The sequence below is a fragment of the Gracilinanus agilis genome, chromosome 1, assembly GCF_016433145.1.
Source record: "Gracilinanus agilis isolate LMUSP501 chromosome 1, AgileGrace, whole genome shotgun sequence".
Classification (NCBI taxonomy): Eukaryota; Metazoa; Chordata; class Mammalia; order Didelphimorphia; family Didelphidae; genus Gracilinanus; species Gracilinanus agilis.
The window spans coordinates 609,466,754-609,474,786 of NC_058130.1; positions in this window are offsets into that span (position 1 = coordinate 609,466,754).

Consider the following 8,033-nt stretch of genomic DNA (forward strand, 5'->3'; position numbering starts at 1 on the left):
CTTTGCTTATCATATCAAATAATTTGTATAGTATTGGGATTAGTTGCTCTTTGAATGTCTGATAGAATTCACTTGTGAATCCATCAGTTCCTGGTGATTTTTTCTTAGGGAGTTCTTTAATGGCTTGTTCAATTTCTATTTCTGATATGGGATTATTTAGGTATTCTATTTCTTCTGCTGTTAATCTAGGCAATGTATATTTTTGTAGATATTCATCCATATCTCCTAAATTGTTATATTTGTTGCCATATAATTGGGCAAAATAGTTCTTAATGATTGCCTTAATTTCCTCTTCATTATAGGTGAGGTCTCCCTTTTCATCTCTAATACTGTCAATTTGGTTTTCTTCTTTCCTTTTTCTTATTAGATTGACTAGTACTTTGTCTATTTTATCTGTTTTTTCAAAATACCAGCTTCTAGTCTTATTTATTAATTCAATAGTTCTTTTACTTTTGATTTTATTAATTTCTCCCTTAATTTTTAGTATTTCTAATTTAGTTTTCATCTGGGGGTTTTTTATTTGTTTGCTTTCTAATTTTTTGAGTTGCATGCCCAATTCATTAATCTCTGCCCTCTTTAATTTGTTAATATATGCACTCAAGGATATAAATTTCCCCCTGAGTACTGCCTTGGCTGCATCCCACAGAGTTTTGTAGGATGTCTCATCATTTTCATTCTCTTCAATGAAATCATTGATTGTTTCTATGATTTCTTCTTTGACTAATTGGTTTTGGAGAATCATATTGTTTAATTTCCAATTGGTTTTTGATTTGCCTGTCCAGTTGCCCTTACTAATTATTATTTTTATTGCATTATGATCTGAGAAGGTTACATTTATTATTTCTGCTCTTTTGCATTTGTTTGCAATGTTTCTATGCCCTATTACATAGTCAATATTTGTGAATGTACCATGTGCAGCTGAAAAGAAGGTGTATTCTTTTTTTTTCTCTATTTATTTTTCTCCACTTATCAATTAAATCTAATTTGATAGGACTTCATTCACCTCTCTTACCTCTTTCTTATTTATTTTTTGGTTTGATTTATGTAGATCTGAAAGAGGAATATTTAGATATCCCACTATTATGGTTTTACTATCTATTTCCTTCTTGAGCTCTGCCAGTTTCTCCTTTATGAATTTGGATGCTATGCCACTTGGTGCGTACATATTGAGCAGTGTTATTTCCTCATTGTTTATACTGCCTTTAATCAGGATGTAATGACCTTCCCTGTCTTTTTTATTCATATCTATTTTTATTTTGGCTTTGTCAAAAGTCATAATAGCCACTCCTGCCTTCTTTTTCTCATTTGACGCCCAAAAGACTTTGCTCAAGCCCTGAACCTTAAACTTGTGTATGTCCACCCGCCTCATATGTGTTTCTTGTAGACAATATATGGTAAGATTTTGGTTTCTAATCCACTCTGCTATTTGCTTCCATTTTATGAGTGAGTTCATCCCATTCACATTCAGAGTTATAATTATCAGTTGTCCATTCACTGACATTTTTATATCCTCCCCTAGTCGTACCCCTTTTCTTACACTATTTTCTTTTAAACCAGTGGTTTGCTTTGAGCCAGTATCCCTTATCCCCTCCCTTGATTAACTTCCCTTTCTACCCCCCTCTCTTATTATTCCCCTCTTTTTATTTTTAAAGGCCTAATGAATTCCCTCCTCTTTCTTCTCCCCTCCCTTTTTTGACCTCCCCACTCCCCTGCTCCCCTTGGTTTATCCCTTCTGACTTTCTCAGTAGGGTTAGATAGAGTTTTATATCTCAATGGATAATAAAGCTACTCTTCCCTCTCTGGGTTGATTACACTGAGAGTAAGGTTTAAATATTACCTCTTAATGCTCTCTTCCTCTCCTTCTTATAATAATAGTTGCCCCCTCCCCTTCCCATGCCCTCTTTGTGTGTAAGAGAATATCCTATTTTTCTTATTCACTCAGGTTTCTCTTGGTGTCCCCTGCTATTCACCCCCCCGTCTTTCCCACCCCCCATATCATCTTAGACCATTTAGTATTCCACCCTCTCCCTATGAATTATTCTTCTGATTACTATAATAGTGAATAGAGTTCACTACAGAGAATTATAGATAGCATTTCTCCACATAGGAATATAGATAATTAGATCTTATGGAAGCCCTTAAAGAGTCAAATTTAAAAAGATATGAGTTTTATTTCCTTCCCCTCTGTTTCTTATTTACCTTTTCATGTTTCTCTTGATTTTTGTGGTTGGATATCAAACTTTCCATTTAGTCCAATTTTCTCTTAATTTCTGCCTTTTCAGGAAGACCAATGATTCTCAAATTGTCTCTTCTAGACCAGTTTTCTTGGTCTGTCACTTTCTCATTGAGATATTTCATGTTTCCTTCTATTTTATCAGTCTTTTGACTTCATTTTATTTATTCTTGCTATCTTGAGAGATCATTGGCTTCTAATTGCTCAACTCTAGGCTTTAGGGACTGGTTTTCCTTTTCATTCTGGTCATTTCTGGTGTTCAATTTGCTTATCAGTTCATTTGATTTCTGAGCCTCACTTTCCAATTGTGAAATTCTGCCTTTTAAGCTGTTATTTTCTTGCCAGATCTCTTTCATCTTTCTCATCATCTCAGATTTGAACTCTTCAATAGCTTGTGACCAGTTTTCATTATTTTGGGAAGGTTTGGATGTGATTGCTTGTTTGTTCTCCTCTGTTGTCTGGATTTTCTCTGTGTAAAAGTTGTTGAGTGTTACAGAGTTTTCTTGATAATCTTTCTCTTCTGGGGTTCCCGATTCTGCCTTGCCATTGTTGTTAGAAGAGCACCTTCTCAGCTTTATCCTCACACTCAGGGTCTGTCTGGGCTCTCTAGGCTTCCAAATCCTCAGGTCTTGTTGTTCTCGGGATCAAGCCTCCTGGTTGTCCCTGGTCTTCCCCTCTGCCTGAGGCTCCTTCCGTAGTCTCAGGTAACTACTTCCACAGCCATGCTCCTGTCTGCACAGGGTCCCCACTCGAGGTCCAAGCCTGCACTGGAGATCCTTGTCCATGCGTAGGGCAATGCCTTCATCCGCGCAGGCACTCAGGAAAGTCAGTGTGAGTTCTTTAACCTCTTGGGTTCCCAAGTCTTGCTGCTCTCAGGATCAAGCCCTGGAGCTGCCAGTGATTTAATGGGTGCCCCAAACCTGCTTTAACTCTTATGCGCTGATCTTGGCATTGTACATGGTGTGGGGGTGGGGGAGGGGCTTCTTCCTTTCTTGTTTTAGTGAGAGCTGTTTCACCCCTTCATAATGTGGAAATGCCCTGATTCCACGTACCTTCAATGCTGCACCCTGTTGTGGGTTCCCTTCGTTTCTCTGGTTTCATTTTTATGTCCCCTTGAGGAGTCCTGTATGCTTCAGTTAGGAGAGGTCAAGCAGCTGCTCCTTACTCTGCCTCAATCTTAACTGGAAGTCCTACCCATAGCCATATATTTTTACAGGAAAAACCAAAACTTTGACTATTAAGACCTGCATTGGTAAGATGATGTCTCTGTTTTTAGTGTGTTGGTCACATTTGTCATAGCTTTTCTTCTTCTAAGGAACAAGCACTGTTTTTCATGGCTAAATTCACTCTGTACAGTCATCATTGAGAACAAGGATATAACATCTGACATTGCTCCTATTTCCTTTCCTTCTATTTACAAGGAAGTGATGAGATCAGTTGCCAATATTTAATTTCTACAGTGTCTTAATTTCCCACCATATCTTTAGTGCTCTCATGTCTTAGAACTAAGAGACAATATGGATTATGAAATGATAGAAGGTAAAACATTAAAAAAAGACAAGGCATATCAATTCATTATTGTTGAAGCACTGAATGAATATAGCCATTCTAAAAACACTTTTTTAAATTATTTTTTTATTATTTATTATGCCAAGAAAAGAAACAAAAAAATTCATATGCCTTCACACAGACATTTGACTGACATATATATATCTGAGGGAAGTAAAAAATTTTTAGGGGGGAAAATTCTTTATATGTCACTAAATATTTAAATAAATATTGGTAGAGGCAAAATGTAGGTGCCTGTTGTTTGGATAATGATGAAAAACATTATGGTGCATTGATATAATGTATGATTACATGATTATTTAAATATATATTATTAATTTTAATAATCATCTATTATTTTATTCTTTCAAATTATTAATTATAAATGTATAATTTAATTTATACATAAGGTATCATCATGGTAATCATCTACCATACAATATATACATATAATTGGTAAATGGACAATTGGAAATCAACAATGAGAAGGATCATGTTCCTGAGTTTGAATATAGCCTTAGATACTTAATAGCTGTGTGACACTGAAGAAATCATTTAACCTTGCTTGTTTCAGTTTCCTCATAAATAAACTATTTATAAATATAAATAAATATAAAATGAGCTGAAGAAGGAAATGGCGATCAGCTCCAGTATTTTTGCCAAGAAAATATCAAGTGAAGTCATGAAGAGTCTGCCACAACTTATGCAACTGAACAATAATTCCTTATTTTACAAATGAGGAAACTGAGGTTTTGTTATCTGATTCATTCAATGTCACATAAATCAGAAGGAATATAATGGAAAATATATCCCCTGACTCCAAAACTGTGTAAGGTAAGATAGAGAAAAAACCAGGACAGTAGAACAGTGGATGTGGCACAGAACATGCAGAAAAAAATGATTAATTTTAATCTCCAGGGTTTAGAAAGAAGGCAAAAACTGGATGTTTTTTCTCTTAAATATCCAGGCATAATAATGCATGGGACCCATTTCCATTTGAATCTCAATCTATAGCAATCTTGATTTCTGTTTCCCATTTACAGAAAGAGGGTCACTTCTTCTTAAGTCCATTCATTCATTCAATGAGGCTTCAAAAGAGAAGATAAAGAGGGAGAACATTCTAGTCATAGGAGCCTTCTTCCAAGTAAAGAAATGGAAGCAGGATATGGAATGTAATCTATGGGGAGTACCTAGTAATCCTATTTGACTGAGAGAGTCAATGGTAGACAGTGAAATGAAACTATTTAGAAAATATCGCATGAAAAGAGAATGATGAAAAGTTTTTAATGCCAGTTAGAAATGTCTCTTTTGGAAATATAGTCATTAGTGGACATGTAATATAAACATTTAATGAACACTTGACATAGATCAAGAGTATCATTCTTTTCTTCTCTGGGCCCTTCACCTGAAAAAAATTATATTTAAAAGTATTTCACACAACTCTTTATTCTGTCCACTATATCCCTTTAAATTGTCAGGCTTAGGAATTTCAGATATCAGAAAAGAAATAGTCCTTCAATGCATCCATAATATTAGAATTCAGTTATATTAGTTAACATATTTGTTTAGAAATAAACATTTTCTTTTTCAACCAAAGTGCTGATTATGCAGAAAGTTCTCAGCACTATGCTAATCACTTTAGAGGATATAATTATGCTTAGTCATTTAATGCAAAACTTTGGATATAAGGTTTGTTTTAGATTTGAGACTGCTTCTTATATTTTCAAATCTGCCAATCAGAATAAATATATAATTAAATTACATAGTAAGGGCTATTTTCAGGTCTGAGCATTAGTCTGAAGGAGATATTGTTGATTAAACTTTTGACTTTTTTTCAAGAAATGCCAACATCATACAGAAAAGAAAGCAACATGTCATATAAGAAATAAATGAATGAACTAAAGATGTTGAATTTGGAAAAAGTGATGATATGCTTTGGGAATCATAGATTTTTTTTATATTTGGGGAGCTGTCATATGATAATAGATTTATCCTGTGTGAAGTTAAAAATCTATTGTTGGAAATTAAAGAAAGGTAAATTTCATTTATTAAAATATTTATAATTTTATTAGTAATATAATTGATAATAATTTTAATATAATTCATCATCATCATAATCACTAGCACCATCATCATTAGAGCTATCCAAACATGGAATGGACTGCCTTGCCAGTTCCCCATTACTGACAGTATTCAGAGGCTGGATACTCAGCTGTGTGTCTGCTATTACAGAAGGGATGCAAATAGGTCCTGTTTAGAGTGAATAATGGATCCCCTGAAATAGCCATATATTTATACTACTTGAAGTTATAATTATATAAAATATGGTAAGTGGATCTAGCCAAATTTGGCAATACACAATTCAAATTCAAATAATAAGATCACTTTCAGGGATTCACTATTTTCCTAATGAGAACCTAGTTCTACATGTATTAAGGAGTGAAACAGAAGACCTGAAAAGACTATCCCAACTCCAACGTTTTGTAATATATTTATGGTTGAGAGAGTAGAATTCCCAGTAGTATTCCGAGCCAGTATCTTTCTATTTGAAATTATAGTTTCAGATAAATATTTTCTTATTACTCATTTTCCATATGCAACAGCTTTAACTGCCTTATTATTGAAAGGTTAAATATAATCTTTATTTTGAAAGTTTCCAGGATAAAAGTTTCAAATCCCAAGCTACAACAATTAGAAATAACAACTAATGAAACTGTCAAGGAGAGAGGGGTGGCAATACTACCCAATAATGGTGGTGATAATGCATTCTATGAGCATAAATATGGTATTAGTCAAATGCCTAAAAACCTGTTCACCTACATTGCAGACTTTGAAATTATAGAATTATGTTCTCACTAGATTCATTTGTATACAATTAACAAAATGTGCATAATTTACTGAGTGTAACATTATGTATTATGCTTATTGTTTTTAGGCAGCCCAGCTGACTGGAATAAATGACTACTAAGCAAACTAATGGAGAGCTTGACAGAGTTTATAGTTTGGAGACATTTTAGAGATAATTTCACTTAAGATCAGTTAAAAGAATCTAAGACTAATAGCAGGACAGTCATTGATGCGTTGCTCACAGAAGGGAAATGTTTCAGGGTGGGGGGAGGTGGTTAAGTCTGCAGACTTTCATTTTTATGCTTTTATTTATTATCCAGAAAGAGTTAAACATTATGGCTATTGCAAAGAAATAATTTAGGGAGGGGAGACAATTTCCCCCAAATGTTTTGTAAAAATCACAGTGGTTCCTTTACGCAAATGTAAAACCCCTGTTTTATGTTGATGTAAATTAAGATACTTTAATTCATCTACATTTTCTTTTTACCTTTTCAGCATGTAGACATTTGTGATTCTCAATGGGATGCCTACCAGCAGAAAAGGCAGAATAATTGCAGAGAAGGGAACAATCTATATTGAGAGTGATAAGAGTATGGTCAGTTTGTACCCCTAGAAAAGGTCTCAGATACATCTGAATGTAGCTGGCAAATTCCCCTTGGCCATGGCTCATCTTGTATGTGTGTCAAAATGTATTGTTTCAAGGGGGTATTCTGTGGCCCATCAGTGATTGATGGTTCTCTAAGGATTGCTCACTGGCTTGCAACTTTGATTATTCTTCTACCTAGTTCATAGGATCATTAAAAAGTAAAATAATTACAAAATAGAACTTATATGAATTTCAAAGAAGTACAAGTTGGTCAGTTTTTTTATCCACCAGAACAGACCACAACCATTTCATCACTTCATAATCTTTGTAAGTCTTATTCCTTCCCATCCTTAAAAAAATCCACCTACTGACCAACTTTTTGTTGATGATGTTTTATACACAACTAGGATGAAATTAGGATCATACATCCCATTATGGGCACTGTATGATAGATGATTCTAGTGCAGTTTAACCTATCACTTATTTATGACTATACAATTACCTTGGTACAACTTTACCACCATGAAAGCTTATTTCAAAACTGACGAAATAATTTAAATTTAAATTTAAGAGCAGTAGGAGAATCATGACAAGGAGCACAATTTTCTAATCTGAATTTTTAACAAGTAGTAATTTCCCAAACTTACTCCCAGAAGTCATAGATAAAATGGAGTCATTTGAATAAAACCATTTTCATTATTCACTCATTTTTCTAGTCATGTCCAATGCTTTCTGAGTTACCCAGGGTCACACAGCTGATTTAATGTTTGGGACAGGATTTGAACTCAGGAAGATGAATGTTCCATTGCATCACTTAGC